The sequence below is a fragment of the Eurosta solidaginis genome, chromosome 3 (assembly GCF_040869045.1).
Source record: "Eurosta solidaginis isolate ZX-2024a chromosome 3, ASM4086904v1, whole genome shotgun sequence".
Taxonomy (NCBI): domain Eukaryota; kingdom Metazoa; phylum Arthropoda; class Insecta; order Diptera; family Tephritidae; genus Eurosta; species Eurosta solidaginis.
In genome coordinates, this window is record NC_090321.1 from 9,877,312 (window position 1) to 9,894,341 (window position 17,030).

The 17,030-nt window shown below is 35.2% G+C and overlaps 1 protein-coding gene across 49 annotated transcripts in view; it reads right to left on the reverse strand.

Annotated features, from left to right (window-relative positions):
• Positions 1-17,030, reverse strand: part of mbl (muscleblind) — a 453,871-nt gene that overhangs the window by 402,609 nt on the left and 34,232 nt on the right. Inside the window, exon 3 of one of the 49 annotated variants that reach the window (XM_067770684.1) lies at positions 3,382-3,512. The exons of the other annotated variants lie outside the window; for them this stretch is intronic. The gene's annotated coding sequence lies outside the window, so the exon portion shown is untranslated. The remainder of the gene's footprint in view (positions 1-3,381; positions 3,513-17,030) is intronic. 49 annotated transcript variants of the gene reach the window in all.

Genomic DNA, 17,030 nt, shown 5'->3' on the forward strand with positions numbered 1-17,030 from the left:
TGAGTTATGACACTATTGAAGTAAATGAGCGGTATGTATATTAATGAAATATGTGATAATTATATATTATTATTTATACATATATTGAAACATACAACTCAAGCAACGGGAGTATCCCCACAGGAAGAGCTTGGGATCCTCGAAAAATATCGCTAACTATAATAAATCAACATCGATAAGTGTATCAACACGTGTATCGACAATAATTGAATCCCAAATTATTAAATAAAATTATAAATTAAAAATTGCTTCAAATAAATTATTTCATACATTTAAAAGCAATGAGGGCAGTCCTCGGTTATTCATAAAATAATCGATAGAGTTAAACGCAAAAAGGCTTTATTCAAAATTTTTTAGCTAACCAAATGTGCCGTATTGACCGGAACATCCCGTATTTTTCACAAATTTTAAAGTGTCCCACCGGGAAATGCTATGTCCCAGCATTTTCACAATATCAAATTAATAAATTATTATCTGCTACGAAACATGGCCATATTTGCAACTTGCGATTGTATTCAGCTCATTAGCATATTGCATGCAACTCTGCAGAGAAGAAAAATTCATCCCTACTGTGGTTCTGAATATTTTCAATGTTTGACATTTTGCACACCTAAATATTCATTTTGCATGGGAAAGTGTTGTGTTTTAAATAACATTTGGAAAATGAATCCATAGAATATTGAATTCGGATTAAACACAGTAATTGTTAGCTTGTTTCATAAAAATAAATGAGTTTAAAAAGTTTAATTCTATCTAAAGATTATTTCGCCGAATGAGCAACACATACAAATATATATACGTTTCTTATTTTTCAAATGTCCCGGGAAATTTTTAAAAATCCCGGGAATTTGGCTCAAATTTAAGGTTTGTCCTGGGAACCCGAAATAAAAATTTGGCAACCCTAGATCTAACCCACTTGTAGAACAGAAAAAAAGTAAACTTTCAGCTCTGCAAGTCGGCCTACGTGTGCAATTTAAAGCTGAGGCTTCGTGTTATGGTGGGTTGGGTAGCGGAGAACTAACACGCCTGATCACTGCTCCACATACCGCTACTTCTTGAATGGCATTGTAAATTCAACCACGGCTTAAAGTTTCCTCTTTGCTACTATTACCCACCAAAATGAATATTTTAACTTCTGCTTAAAGATAAAGACATTCCCCGAATATTTTGCGGAGTAGTATCGGTTGTTGTTGTCCCTTTGCCGGTACGTTCCGGTAACAAGCCCCACAAAGGCACAAGTCCGACTGTGTCGGGAACGAGTTAATATGACCACATTGAACCTTCTCCATTTTATTAATGAGAGATAAGATAAATGATTACTGGCTCCCGCCAAAAGTGAAATTAATGACGCTCGCTGTGATATTCATTGAAAAAGAATGGAAAATAAATTAAAATTTACGCAAAAACAATATTCAGTGCACCATATCTTATTAGATAAACAATTCGATAGTAGCACTAACGCAGAAGTCTAAGATAATCTCTTGTTTGTGTTAGCCCATAGCTTTTAGCCTATTAAAGCATATGATTCGAAGAAGTTTTGATGATGGCCGCAATTTGCAAATACATATTTTCCATTGTTTACATAACAATTCTGCTTACAAGGTGAATTTTTTATTGAACTGGTTTACATCATACTTTGAATAAAAAATTAAGTAAACTGAACACACACAATGACTCAATGACGCACCACTGGTTGTACAAAAATGGCCAGCACTGTATGCAACAGTTCATTGCCCTTTGTATGTATATTGGTTTTGTATGCATGCGCTTTTCGACGCACATTTTCCATCGGGAGATGATGCAGAAGAGCCAGCAGACAACACGACCAAAGAGCACGCCTTGGTGACTGATACCAAGATCGTGGAATGCCTTAAAACAATATTCGACGGGTGCATAGGCCTGTATCATGTACCCAACTTCTAGAGTACTGCTCGTGCAGTATAGTATTCCTATCAAAGGCGGCGAATATCAGTCATATGTATCACAAGGACTACAGTTTCCAAAACCACAACATGCGTACACATTAGGAAAGTTGGTAGACGTGGCACTGGATAGGTTGGTTATAAACATACAGAAAACCTTGGAATGTAAAAACTACGCCTTAGGAGTCTTCATAAATGTTGCCGAGGCTTTCAACAATGTCTTTAAACAAGCGATTATGAAGGGCTTTAGACACATTGAATTTGGTCAGCAACTAACTGCTCAGGCGGTTCGATGTGTTACCCGTCAAACGGAAGAAGTCGGATATAGGCTTGTTTATTGTGAGGTATAAGGTAGCGAATGGGTCTAGGTCTAAGTTTGAAAGCGTGACCCTGCAGAAGGCAACTTGTAAAAATTATTTAGAAATCGTTTGAACAGTAAGTTGTCGTAGAAGCTCAACGTGGAGAAAAAGGTTATGAGGCCTCGACAGCACTTTATTTACGTCATTCTTACTATTTGTTTATTTACTTATTTTTGGTTCAATCCTAAGACAGCCAGTGTACAACTTATAATTATTATGCATGAAAAGAATGCTGTGGTTTACGTGTGGTATATCGTTCTTTCTCTAACATAAGATATTTACGCCGATTGTAAAAAGTAAGAGGGGGTATGTAGGCTATCAATGCTTAACATTACGGAAGCACTGAAAATAACCCCAACGTCTGCAAATTCCACCTTTACACCTGGAGACGAAGAAAAAAGCGTTAACAAATGCAACGAGGCTCAATGCATCGAGGCAGCTTGAGCGCAGGCCATACGGTAGCAATAATCATCGATATTGGTCCCTGGGCATATGGAAAATAATGGAAATGAAAAACGGGATGAACCAGCTAAACATACGTCCCAATTATATATTAGGAGTGACACAGCTATCAGACCTAGAAGCGGCAAGTAGCCTAGGTCCTAGAGAGCTACTAACATTTGGCAAGAGGACGAGAAAGTCATTTTGATTGTATAAGAAACAGGTTTTATTTAATCATCTTCTCAAACAATTATTCACTAGTAGATAATTGTTGCACACGTTAACATAAATTTCAATGGATAAATACTTATTTTATATTGAAACTGACTAAAAGACTCACGTCATTTTGATACTCATACTCATAATTATAAGCTCAGACTTAGCTGTACTGTTTGTTATCTCTTAACTGTCTACATTTGCATGTTTGTAAGACTTAATTTCAACATTTATACGTCAGCCTCTCATCGACCTGTCAATCTGTCGTTCTGTCATTTAGACAAACACAAATAAGCTTAAATATTATATATATCTCGGTTTTTTCATATCTAATACGTTTGACTGTTGCTTCTTCTTCGTTAACTTGGTTACGTTGCTTACAAAGTTTTTTCTATTTAAAATTTTTCGTCTTAATTTATCTAATTGTGTTTTTAACTACTCACTTAATTGATTTGAAAGGTTTCATACTTTTTGTTATATCTGTAAAACATACTTCGGCACAAGACCAACATTTTGGATTTTATTAGTTCTTTATTAGAGACCAACCAATTGCATGCAAACTTATCCGTTCCACCTGAAAAGACCGGTACGAATATGTAACAATTTTATTTCATTTGCTGAGATGCTTTTGTTTACGCTAGGTTGAAATATTATACATTAGGGCGGGTCGATTTAAATCGCTCTATGGGGGGGAGGGGGAGGGGGGCATCAGAATTCGTTTTAGAGGTATGGTTCCTTCGGCAAAGTTTCTTATTTTGATCCCTAGATAATGATTTTCACAGAGCAATGGGCGATTTTTTTGCCTCCCCACAAATCGACCCGGCCTATTATACATAAGTGTGTTTAATGACAAACTTTCGTGCTCTAATTTGCTCTACTTTTTGTTTCATGACTCTGTTTAAAATTGAGAGAAAAGAAAGAACTTCGCTGTACTCAAGACGGATATTCTGACCAGACACTGCCTGCTGGCGTCACATGCCTTTAAATTAGGCTTGGAAAGTGATAGCAGTAGGAACTGCGGGTTAGAGGGGGAAAAAATCAAGCACGTTTTGTGCTTGTGCCCTGCGCTTGCTAGGCTAAAACTCCAGCTATAAGGAATTATACAGTTGTCAGTTGTAAGACTTAGAAGCAGATAGTAAGCCTCTTGTATTTACCAAGAGGACGGAGTTATTTTAACACATAGGTCCTGGTTCTTGGAAGGGGTTCTTCAGTTTGGTCGTTAAACAAATTTCAATGTCTATGTGAAGTCCTCATGAACCGGCCATTTCAGCCCAAACGAACCTATTCAAAATAGAATCAGAGCAATCTAGACCAAAATTATATCCACTAGCTTTTTTGTTAGAGCAATCTTTCACTGAAAAATTTAAAAGCACTATGCCCAACTATGCTTTAAATAAGTATCTCGTTATTTTCTTACACCCACATAACTATAAGAAAAAATTGGCAGACAACTTGCGCATGTATATATATATATATGTGTGTGTATGTTTTGTTTATTTTCTTATCTATTAGTAGAGCAAACCAAACAAACAACAACATTACAAATTATACGATGAATTAATACGACGCAATGACGCAATGCGCGCTTAAACAAATTTTCAGCATAGCGTTTAAATAAATAACTGGAAAATTTTAGATAACAAATCGAAAAGCCATTAATAACACACCTTAATTTCTTTATGCTTCCCTACCATTATTTTCCGCTCTTGATTACTCTTGTCATATCTTGGAAATTCCTATTTATTTTTTGTCTATGACTACATATTTGACTCTTTGGACAAGAACAAAAACTTGTTAGCAAATTATCAATGTACTTGCTTTCATTGAGATATGTAGCTTGCCTTTTCACCAGCGGGCATTTCTTTGAACTGTGTATACGCTTGATGTCGGTGAATAAGACCGAATTAACTTTATTCGTACAGGCAAGATTGTGGATTTTTAGTGCAGAGAAAAGTAGTAGGGATAATCCACTCGCACGCAATCAGCAAAAGTCATTTTGTTCGGATTCTGGTCTTCTGTTTTCATATTTTAATAGACCTGTGACTAGTTAGTTCCTAGTACCTCTAACCGCAACTCTTTAGAAAGCTTTTGTTATTCACCAATCTAACGTGCTGTCCTTGGCTTATTGCTAAACTTAAAAAAAAATAATGTGTTCGATTTTTTACCAAGCACCATCTCTGATTCTGAGACCTCTCACATATGATTCACGCTAAAACTTGACATCTTACGTCTGCTACCATCTTTGACACTTCCATATTTAGTTGCCGTCGTTTATCAACTTAAAATGTCATTTCATCTCAAATCGTCTTCCGTTAAAATAATTACTTCTCGCCTGTGATTTACTAAGTGGTTTAGTGGTGATTTTATGACAACGCTATGTTTGTACATTTATCATGACTAGTTTTTAGTTGTGACTTCATTAGATATTATGTCATAAACCACTTATGGCGTCAATACAAAAAAGTTTAATCGCAACAAATAAGTAACTTAAACAACCGTTCATTTATTTAAGTGGTTTTCGTAAAAGCCGGTTACTCCCGCTATTGTTGTAATTTATCGAATCGTACTTGTATGTATGTAGACCGGTGGTCGGCGCTCATTTGAGCCAGACTTGCTTCACACATATTCTCACCAGGGTTGGGAAATGACATTTCATGAATTGTACTAAATCCACTCAAAAATCGTACTTTTTTCGTTCAAATTGTATTGAATTTTTTTGCGTATGGATTTACATATGTATATTGCACTATTACTCATTCACTTTTTTTTACTTTTTAGTACCAAAATAAAAATACGTGCTTAACCGTCCTGTTCATGAATAATTTTTCTTCTTAGTTCGCATGGCTGGGTACACGGGTACCACAAGGCAGTTCATACGTGAGGACTACTAGTGGTACGTAGGTATCCCAGCCATGACAACTAGTAATAAAAAACTAATTTTAGTAATAAAAAACTAATTTATTAAAAAACCATCTTTATGAAAGTATATTTGAAAAAATTGTCTCTCCTTTTTGTAGACAACTTATTCCTATAGGATGCCAAAAAATTTTGACTCGTTTCTATTTGTAGATTATGTAAAAATGGTTTTTGAATATGCAAAAGGTACCCGGGTAGCCATCTATGAACAGGACGGTTAATGTATGTATTCAATTGAAATTAATTTTTCTTTTTATTTAGAAGGAAACATTTTTTTTAGTTCAATAAGAGTTTTTGAAAAACATAAATATTCTTTTCTCATACATAAAACATACCATTATTACATAGGTATATTTTAAATATTTGCATATATGTATGTATGTTTGTTAATCAAAAAACTTTTCATCCTCGTCAACGATTAAACTTTGTTCACAACTAACTCCCTTATCAATTTGAATATTATAACAACATTGCCCCCTGTTCTTAATAAAATCCTTTGATTTTATCAAAGAAGAAACTCATTCAACAAGTAAACGATTTCTACACCTGGTTTAATTGTATTCTGTATCGAAGATATTCTTTAAACATTCGCTGAAGAATGTGAAATTGATAAAACCCCCTGTGCAATTCTGTATATATTTGCAAAAAATGGCTCGTTCAGTTCATTTTTCAATAATCGCACCTTTGTCCAAAACTCAGAAATGGAATGATTTTTAAGAGCACGCAATTCTTCGTGTTCTGACAGGGCGCGATATTCCGAATTAATTTCCTCGATTTTATCAATTTCACATGTAGGAAATAATTTAGCAACCAGTGGAGCAATGCTAGTTACTTCTCCTGATAAAACAGTTTCAGGAGCTTTGTGACCCAATTCAAAATTTCATTAACAAAGTCAATTTTCGTCTGTAGGTTTTTACAAAACTCCATGTAAAATAGTTTGACGTTTAGTTTAAAATTTTGAGTATCTTGCTTTTCCAATAAATGTTTACAAATGAATAGATCTACTTCAGCGCCGCAATATATACTATCATTATCCGTATGATTTTTGTTTACCTGTATTTTAGAAATAGAAATATTCTTTTTGATTTCAGTGAAAACAGGTGGGTTTCATATGTAGGTACATATTATTTCAAACTTAATTATTGCTTAAAAAATCGTATGTGATAAAGACAGTGATAATCGAACTACTAGTGCAAGTAAACAGATGAAAGGAACGTTGTCGTTTGTTTCAAAGACGGTTGCCATAGCGTCAAAATACATTACTTAAATTAGAATATTACTTGTAGGCAAAATTGTACCAAAAATGGCAGCGTAGTACTTCAGTACTTTCTTGAGTGAAATTGTATCAAAAAAGTACAATTGTATCGAAAAACCCAACCCTGATCTTACTCTCCATCTTCAGTCGTTAGCGAGATAGCAACGAATAAGCACTGCGTACGTCTGTCGAAAAAATGTTAAGGTTCCCTATTAGAAATATTACGATTGGGAAATTCAACTGGCATGAAGGCCTTTCCATATGTAGCCCATCTTCCAAACATGTTGAATTTTTACTACAATGTGAGTTTTTTAAATTATTTTAACAAAAGTTGTAACAATTTCATTGTGTATCCCTTTTTTCTGAGCCAAAAAAAATTTAACTTCAGCACTACTTTAGAGTGTTAAAAAAAACTTAGTAAATAAAAACTGACTTTAATGTACCTTTATGTCTTCATTTTTTATATCAGCTCCGTATATTTTAAACATTTTATATTTCCCCGGTTGCGGTAAAGGTATTAGTTTCGGAAATATGATATTTGAGGGACTTGAGAATATTTCAAACTATTTCTAAATCAAAAATGATATTTTCCAAAATTTTTACAATAAATGCATCCTCTGCGTGTTGTAATTTTAACTATAAATTCAAACTGCGATGCTCATGCTCTCGCTCTCACTAATACAATTACATTTAAATTTTTGTCGACCACTGATGTAGACGCTCTCTTCTACATGATTTGCGTTCATTTATCATCGCTCTCTGCCTTTTTACAGTAAACGTGTGTATACATATTAGGGCGGTTGAAACTAATGTTTTACAAAAGTTTATCAACATAGAATAACTTCATTTGACTTGGAATATCTTTTAAAAGGGAGCATAGATGAGGGTCGTTTTCTCATCCATGCTTTTAAATTTATCTGCCTTATGAAGACAATTTGCAAAAAACGGCCAAAAAATTTTGATATACAAATTTTTCTGCCTGAGGAGATACACTTAAGTGTACAAATCGTTACATTTTTTAGCTATCTCCATATTAATGTAACAGTTAATAAAGTTAGAGTTGCTTTAGCATTCGTAAGCAGATGGTTAAAGGAATTTAGAAACCATTATGTAACTAAAACCGTATTCACCACCCGATAAGACCGTTATTGGAATCCGGTTCAGTAATATGGAACCCGAGTTACCAGGTTTGGAACGAATCAATTCAATTCACTTTTCAACATAACAAAATTTATTACTTTCTCTCAAGTATCTGGCAAAAAAAAAAAATCGTCAGTCATGCGGATGCTCCCCTCGTAAAAGTTCGACGCGCTTTAATGGGTTAGCCGTTGGGAATATTACTATCACACTGTGGCCCATATACCCCACTTCGCACTTTTTGATAAGCAAGGAACAAGCGGAATAAGCTTCCTATCGACAACAAAGGTTACCGATGAGCTATCGATTTTTAGTACGCGAGCTTTCGTTTATTATTGAAAAGTTTAAGACTTTTTGTTGGTATGGCCCTCCCTAATGTATCTACACATACATAACCTATGTTTTATTGAAAAAACTGATATTTTTGTGTCCAAATCTGGATTCACGCTTTCTAATGCAATTCTTTTATACGAACTCAGCGTGGGTTCTGGCATTTTAAGATTTTTTTCTTGTTCCTCATCTTCTTTAGTTATTTAATTAAGTTAGTTAATATCGCTTGGCTATTGTACTCAAACACCATCTCTTGCTGTCGCTGGTGAAATCCAATTTCGGCAAAAGCGTTATAATATAAGGAAATCTAAATTTGGTATGAGCCTCTTACATTTGGCATATAAAATATTAATTGCCTTTTATCTAACAACTTAAAATTAATTTTTTTACCTCTATAGTTTTTGAAAGATTGAAAATTTTAAGAAAGCACCCACACAGTACATGTAACGACCATCAACTTTTCAAGTTCAGACAAAAGGCCTATGAACTCAAGAAGATTTGCAAAATCCATTTGTTAAAAATTCTGAGTTTACAGTTTTTTGAGATCTAATGGTCAGTTTATAAAAGCTTAGGCTTATAACTTCAGCTTCAATGCCTGATGAACATAGGCCTCTGGTAATTGGAGTATTGATTGAGGCAGGAGAGTTTTTAGCTCTTCTTTCAATGATATGCGCAATCTTCTTTCAATCAAAAGCTTAAGGCGCACTGGCTGAACTTCATCTGTCTTGCCTGCTCACTGTTTAAACGAATATGGCCGTCCAAAAGAGCGCCCGCGCCAATTTCTTCTTCGTTGGGCTTATTGGTCACACCAAGTGTATTTAAATTGCTTTCCGCCTGGTCCTTCCAGGGGAGTGAAGGCCGCTCTGTTCCTCTGCTTCCATATGCCGTTTCCGAAAAGAATAATTATTTAGTCGGAGCATCATTTTTCCTTTTGACCACTTCGTATTGTACACCGTTTGCTGCCGAGATTTGCAGTGGTTGATGTGATATTATTTGTTTGGACCCAAATACCTTTATAACACCCACCAGATTAAATTTAATTATTACTTTACGTTGATGGTTTATTTTTAGCATAGCAACAACAAATACCCGTAATCATGTTTTGTTATCTTTAATTTCACATAAAACTCAATGCATAGAAAGCAGTGTCGATAAAAAACACCTACGCAAACATTGAATGATAAGGGCACAAATGCTGGTATAAAAATAAATATATGTATGTATGTGTTAGACGTATGCATGCGTGCCTTAATTAGCTCAAATTACCGGCGTATGGTTGCTCACGTATGCCCTCATATCACTACGTCAGGCCATTTTGTAGGAACATTGGATGGTATAAAAAAAAGTTCCACAAACATGACTCAATGTAAAATATTTGTACAGATCCCATTAAAAAAAATATATATGTGACCCGGTCTATGAAACGGTGGCTTATGACTCAAAAAAGAAATTGCGAGAAAAATCGTTTTTAAACGGTTTTATTTAGCTTGAGTTGACTCGGCCGTTATCTTGTAATTGAAATTTAAGTAACTTCCCGATAAGTTGCAAGCTTGAAACTTGGAATATAGTTCAGAACCTGATGACAATAAGAAAAAAAATCGCCGCTAGGTGGCGCAAGGATCGAGATATTCACAAAAATCGTATTTGTGGTCCGATTTGATTTGGTCCATATTTGGAACACATTATTGATAGTCATAAGTAAAACCAACTGAACCTTAATCAGGTTATGCTACGTCTCACATCTTTAGAAATTTCACGCGCCCAACGCTTTTATTTAATTGTCTGATCAACGCAATAGATTGATAAGGAGTGTGATGACTAGTACCTAGGACCTACCTAATTATTTTCTAGCTTTTCGTATTATCATTATTTCATGTAAGTATTGTTTTCAATAAAACCGTTTAACTTAAAAAATTTTTTTTAACTATTTTATTTTACATAGCGCTCAAAGAAAAAATGTTTATTAATTTATAAAAAAACGTGCTTCATCTTCGCTCATATATCGCTCAATATGGCTCAACATGGGTTAAATGTCTTACGACGAACTGAAAATTACTGAAGCTTTTTAGGAGCGATCACTCACAAATTGACATCAATATCCTCTAGAGGGAGTCCGACGGAACATTCAATTGCAACAGGGTTGGAACTAAGAAATATGGGTGTCAGAAGCGCTGGTTCCACCACGTTGCAGTTGAAAAGATGGTTGGTGTTATGTGGAGACATGTATTAGAGTATTTGTCTTTCTTCAAAGTGCTTACGGAGATGACTACTTAAGTTTCTAAGAGGTGGGGCTCTTTGAATCTTATGTCTGTTGGGATCAGGTTCAGGCTTCTGGGTGTTTAACAGAAACTGTTTGCACAGCATTTCATTTCTTTCATTTATGGAGAGTATTCTGGAGACATAAGAAGACATTCCGACAGTTTCGGGCGCGTTGTTTTGATTTGCAGTTTCCTCCAGTGTGTTTCTTTTGGGCTCGGCGACCATACCGGAGATGTATAGCATACAAGCGGCTGAGTAATTGCTATCTATGTAAATGGCTTTGAGCGTTTGTTTGTTTTTTCCCGAAAAAGCAGCTATCGAGGGACATGATGATTTGGTACGACTCTGAACTTTAGGTACAATTGCGGTTGCATACAGTCGGTGGACCGTAATCCCGTAATCGCATCAACGTGTATAACCAATATGGTAGAAATATCCTTTGTCCACTTTGTAATGAGGTTAGTTGACGAAATTTGAAAAAGGTTGCTATTTTCCTGTTCTCTGCTGTAAGTTGTCGTTTTTTTTTTTATACGGTCTACTCTATATACCGAAAAAAATTCAAGAGCAATTTGCTTTAGCCAACTCTTCTATTTACATATATGCTATGTACATATGTATTTGTTTCTAATGTTTTTAATTTGAAGCTTTGAAGTGGTTGACTCAATTCCATACCAGCTTATATACATACATATGTGTGTCATACCCAAATACCCATACAAACATACCTATATTTTTTTTTTATCTAATGACACTACCCTTATCTGACATTATCTAAATCACTTTATTGTGCTATGTTATCTGTAAAGCATTATTAAAAGAACTTTTTGTTATAATTCTTTCATTGACGTTTTATTATTGAAGATTTGTAAGGCTTTCGTTAAATGAGTCCATTTCGGAACTTTGTAACATCAAATTATAATTTTTTTGCATCTATGTAACCAAACTTAAATCAACTTATTCATATTCTTACAGAGAATTTTGCAAATCCTAAAACGGTGAGCTTGTGAACTATCACTTTCCAACCGGCAGGCTTTTCAGGTACTGCGATGCGATCGCAGTTATCTTCAGTTATTCTAATGTAGAAGGCAAGCGCATCTAAAATCTGGGTTGGTAGTTTGGATCGGCGATAAAAGTGGTAGGCTTGAGGGGTTATATGTATTATTTTATAAATTAGGTAGGATTAGTAATCATTCGACAAGTAATAATGTAATGAGTTTTTTATTGTTATTTGTATCGACTTTTTGACAATCTTTCACTAATTCTATGGTGGGTACACATCCACAACTTTCGCCGGTCCTGGTTTTATCCATACAACCGTCCTTCAGATAAACGCGTGATTCCGCTTTACTGTCAACTTGTCGCTTTTCCGTTCAAGCATTTGTTTAGGCGTGTTCATGAGAACTCCGGTGCTCCCACTAGCTTATTGTATATGAAAGTGTCTCTTTGTCACAATTCCGCTCTTATCTTATATCAATATTTTAGACGGTACTAATATTTTTAATATTTCACCAAAGGCCATAAGTTTACAAATTTATTGGTGTAGATATTAAATAAAATACACGGCGGTTAACACGAAGATGGCTCCTGGTGTATGTTTCTGAGAACCCAATTTCTCTAACAGCTAACTTCTCTGCAATTTTTTTTTATAAGAAAAGTAGTTAACATTTCGAAAATTTTTAGGCTTTTTTAGATTTACAATGGACCATTGTTTGATACAGAAAATAGTTCATATTCATCATAAATACCCATCGTATGCTGTCTTACATATTGTAACGAATTGCTTAATTGCAATCTTCTACTAACATTCGAATCACTAAACTGTTGAATAAATAACTCCACAATTCAATAATGCAAAATGGCCTTTATTAAAGTACTTCACAATCACACGTATACTTCGCAACTGATAGCTTGCTTAAATCAAACTGAATCGTTGATTGCTCAGATTGCGCTCCTTTATACTCTTCGATTTCCTCGTTCCATACTTCTATGCGTTGCCAGAATTTACTTCGTTACTGCTATAAAATTATAACTATAGACGCACGTGTATAGCTTCTCATATGTGCGCGTATATGTGAGTGACACTTCCACAGATAATTGCCTACTTTTGGGAGCATCTCAGATAAGATCTATACCTGTGTTTGTGCGTCTCTTCTCCGCTGCGTGTACGTAGATATGTGTAGACATAATGATTGATTCGTTTATGTAGATACAAGTGACTGCCTGCTTTATTGTTGTTGTGGCTTCATTTACTTATCATCAGACTAGTGATGTGAGTATCACTTAGTGTCACTAATATTCGTTACAATATTACAAAATCTAAACTGTTCCAAAGCTTAGTCTTAGTCAAGTCAATACTCTACATTTACTGGAGAGGCGTTCTTATAACGAGATTGCCAGTTTCTGATCATTTTGGCACAGAAAATTATGTATGTATGTGTTTAACAATCTTCTGAGTTTGAGTGAGGTCCTTGAATGAAAAAATACAAAACAATGGAACGCTGGAAAATCAAACCGTATAAATGAACACGAATACAATAGAATAAAACAAGACCCAGTGGGTTAGATGGCTTAGAATACATTCGCGGCATAAGGGGCGACCTAGATACCCAAATGATTCAAAGGGTTACCAGCGCAATGTATAGCTTCTCCAACCCAATTGTCAACCTCACAAACATTTGCTTGTTTCCTTAGCAGTCGAGGCTCACATGAAACTAGAGGGTGTGGGATGGCCTAGTAGTTTCAATGTCATCATATTAAACCTTTCCCAAATGGTCGGGCTTGTACCTTTGCGGCAAAGGACTATCAACCCCCAAAACCCTCGGGGAGTGTCTTTATAACTCCAACAACATCAATGTCACGGAAAATGGCACAAAAAGCTGCACACGGAAAAACACCGAAACCGGTATATCGCCAAACTAAAATTGACAAATGATGACGTGCAAGCAGTTCAAAAATAATTTAAATTCGAAAAGCAATTATTTTTGCAAAAGCGCATACAAAATATGAAGATAACATAAAGTGCGGAAACATAAAATAAATAAACACAAGTCAAACGAAACCTACGCGCTTCTTGCAAAGTGTCAAAATTAATTGATAATTTGTTCGAAGAGTTTGTGCAAAAACAAAAAAAAAAAACAGAAAATCTTTTAAAAATAGACTGAAATGAACGTCGTAGAAAATATCTTTTGCGTGTTGCGCCAAATATTCATTAGTAAAATAAAAAGATGATAAAAAAATTCGGAGCGCAATCTTTCAATTTAAGGCAAACCATGTACTTGGGATTAACTAATTGATTATTTAAAATTTAAACACGCGCTCTACCTTTGTAATTTTAAATCCCGAAATTCTTTTACAAGAGCCATTGAAAAAGTTTTTTAGTCAAAATTCAACAAGACTATGTCTGTATTAAAGGAAAAATCGCCTTCTATTTTTAGGTCCATTTATATAAAGGTAGTCCTTAAAAATTTTTCATCATCTTTTTATTTTCAATTTTTTAGTACTGCCTACAAAAAGGCAATTGCAACTTTGATTAGTAATTAAGTAATTCCTAAGTGAAAATTCTTATCTTTATTTATTTTTTGAAAATACCAAGATTTAATTATTGGAAATTTCGCTGACAACACTAGCGAAAACAACAGAATTCCACCTCGCATCGTAACAAGAGAATTCCACCTCGTTTTTCAGCTACTTAATTTGCACAGCTGAAAATCGTGGTGAAATACGTATACGCCTGAAAGTTTAAAAGAATCGTGGTGAAAGTCGCGTAGGCCAAAAAGTATGCAAGGACGTGCATTGAGTTGGGCCTTCAACGAGGTGGAATTCTACAACGCCTGTAACACTCAGGAGGCTAGCCATGAAGGTATGTCCTAATCTTCTAAATAGTTCGACTTTTGTGTTATGTAGCTCAAATTTTTTGATCAAACATTGCACTGTCACCGAGTTTTAAACTATATTTCAGGTTTCAAGTCTCTAGATATCCAGGAAGTTAGTTAAAAATCGATTGCAAGATTCCCAAATTAAAATTAATTTTTCTCAATATCTTGGTCCATGCGCCACCTAGCGGAATTTTTTTGATAAAATATTGCATTGTCACCGGGTTTTCATGTCTCTAGCTCATCGGGACGTTACTCGAAAATCGATCGCAAGATTCCCCCCGTTTTTAAAGGATTTGCAGTTATCTTGACTATCGCGCCACCTAGCGGAACTTTGTTTTCTATAAGTGGTATTGTCACCAGGCCTCTAACTGAGTGCCAAGTTTCAAATCTCTAGGTAGCAGGGAAGTTAGTTAAAAATGGATTGAAAGATTCCCAAATTAAAATTTGTTTTCTTACTATGTCGATCCGACTGCCACCTAGCGAATTTTTTTTGATCAATTGTTGCATTTTCACCGGGTTCTGACCCAAGGCCCAAGTTTCAAGTCTCTAGCTCACCTGCAAGTTACTCAAAAATCGATCGCAAAATTCCCCTCGTTTTTCAGGGGTTTGTAGTTATCTCAATTAGCACGCCACTTAGCGGAACTGTGTTTTCTATAAATTGTATTGTCACTGGGTCTCGAACTATGTGCTAAGTTACAAGTCTCTAGGTAACCGGGAAGTTAGCTAAAAATGGATGGAAAGATTCCCAAATTAAAATTAAATTTCCTAATATCTAATCCATGCGCCACCTAGCGGAACTTTTTTGACCAAATTTTGCATTGGCACCGGGTTCTGACCCACGGCCCAAGCTTCAAGTCTCTAGCTCAACGGGAAGTTACTTAAAAATCGATCACAAGATTCCCTGCGTTCTTTCAGGAATTTTCGTTTATCTCGATTCGTCTGCCACCTGGCGGCATTTTGTCTTCCACGAATTGTAGTGCCATCGACTCGCAAGCTATGTGCTAAGTTTCAAGTCTCTGGATCACCAAGAAGTTAATTAAAAGTCGATCGCAAAATTTCCATTTTAAAATTAACTTTCTGTATATCTAGATCCGTGCGCCACCTAGCGGAATTTTTACACTTCATTGTAAATTCTCCCAGATCTGAACTATGTTCTAAGTAACGGGAAGTTACCTAAAAAGACTTTTCCGTTGGTCAAACATTCGTATGGAAATGAAGGGACAAACATTAAAAGGACTTAATATAAAGGTCATAATCATAATAATAATAAAAAAAACGAACACTAACGTATGCTACTCACTTAGCGATTTGCTAAATTTTGACATGCGTATACCCTATAGGGATGTCAGTAATTATTGATACAAATTTCTTGTTCAGAGCTCGACATAAAGTACCAAATAAGTGTTGGTTCGGTAGTTCAAAAATCGACAGTATGGGTTTTAATATTTCGTAGTTAACAATATGGACTCATTTAGTCTATGTGAGGTCCTCACCGACTAGGCAAATCAATCGCACATATATATTTGATAAATCGATCAAGTACATCCATTTGTTCCTGAGGATGGTTTCAGATTGAAACCGAAATATCGGCCAAATATATAAATTATAGTACCACAAAATATGTGTTGTTTAATTTATCTTTGCGGCCTTGAGCTCAATAATTAACCAACAAGATAAAATAAACGTATAAGGCTATTAACAAAACTCAAAAATATTTGAGAAGTACCATATTAAAAAAAAACCGCTACTAGCTCAAAGAGCTTCGACTATTAGTATGCCTTCTTTCCCTACACGTGAAAGCCTTTCCCTTATGTAAACTCCTTAGCATATACATAGCTAAACAAATTGGCAGGAAAGAAGATCCAAAAAGGGAATTTTTTCGCCATAGATTCGTGTTAGAATCAACATGTAGAATTTCGCTCTGCTTCGGAACCTACGTCATAGTACCAACAAAGGAAATAGAACCCAACTGTAAATTTGTTTACTAGTTCGGAATAAACCAACTATTTCTGAGGTGGACAATTTTATCTCGTTCGGACCTACAGAAAAGTTAGTGCAGCGGTGACAGTTTCCACAGCATAGAACTAGTAAGGGTTGTGAACGCACTAGGATCGCACCAGTTTCGAACTAGAGATTTTTCATGCAGTGTATTTATGTGTGTGTGTTCTTGTCTGCCTATTGAATAAGATCAACAATATTTATCACATATCTACATATATTTGTATACATACATATTTAGTAATAATCTCCTATAAATCGCATAATATTAGTTAAATACTCGTCAAAATGTGTGAATTATCGCAGAGCCTCAACGAAAAAA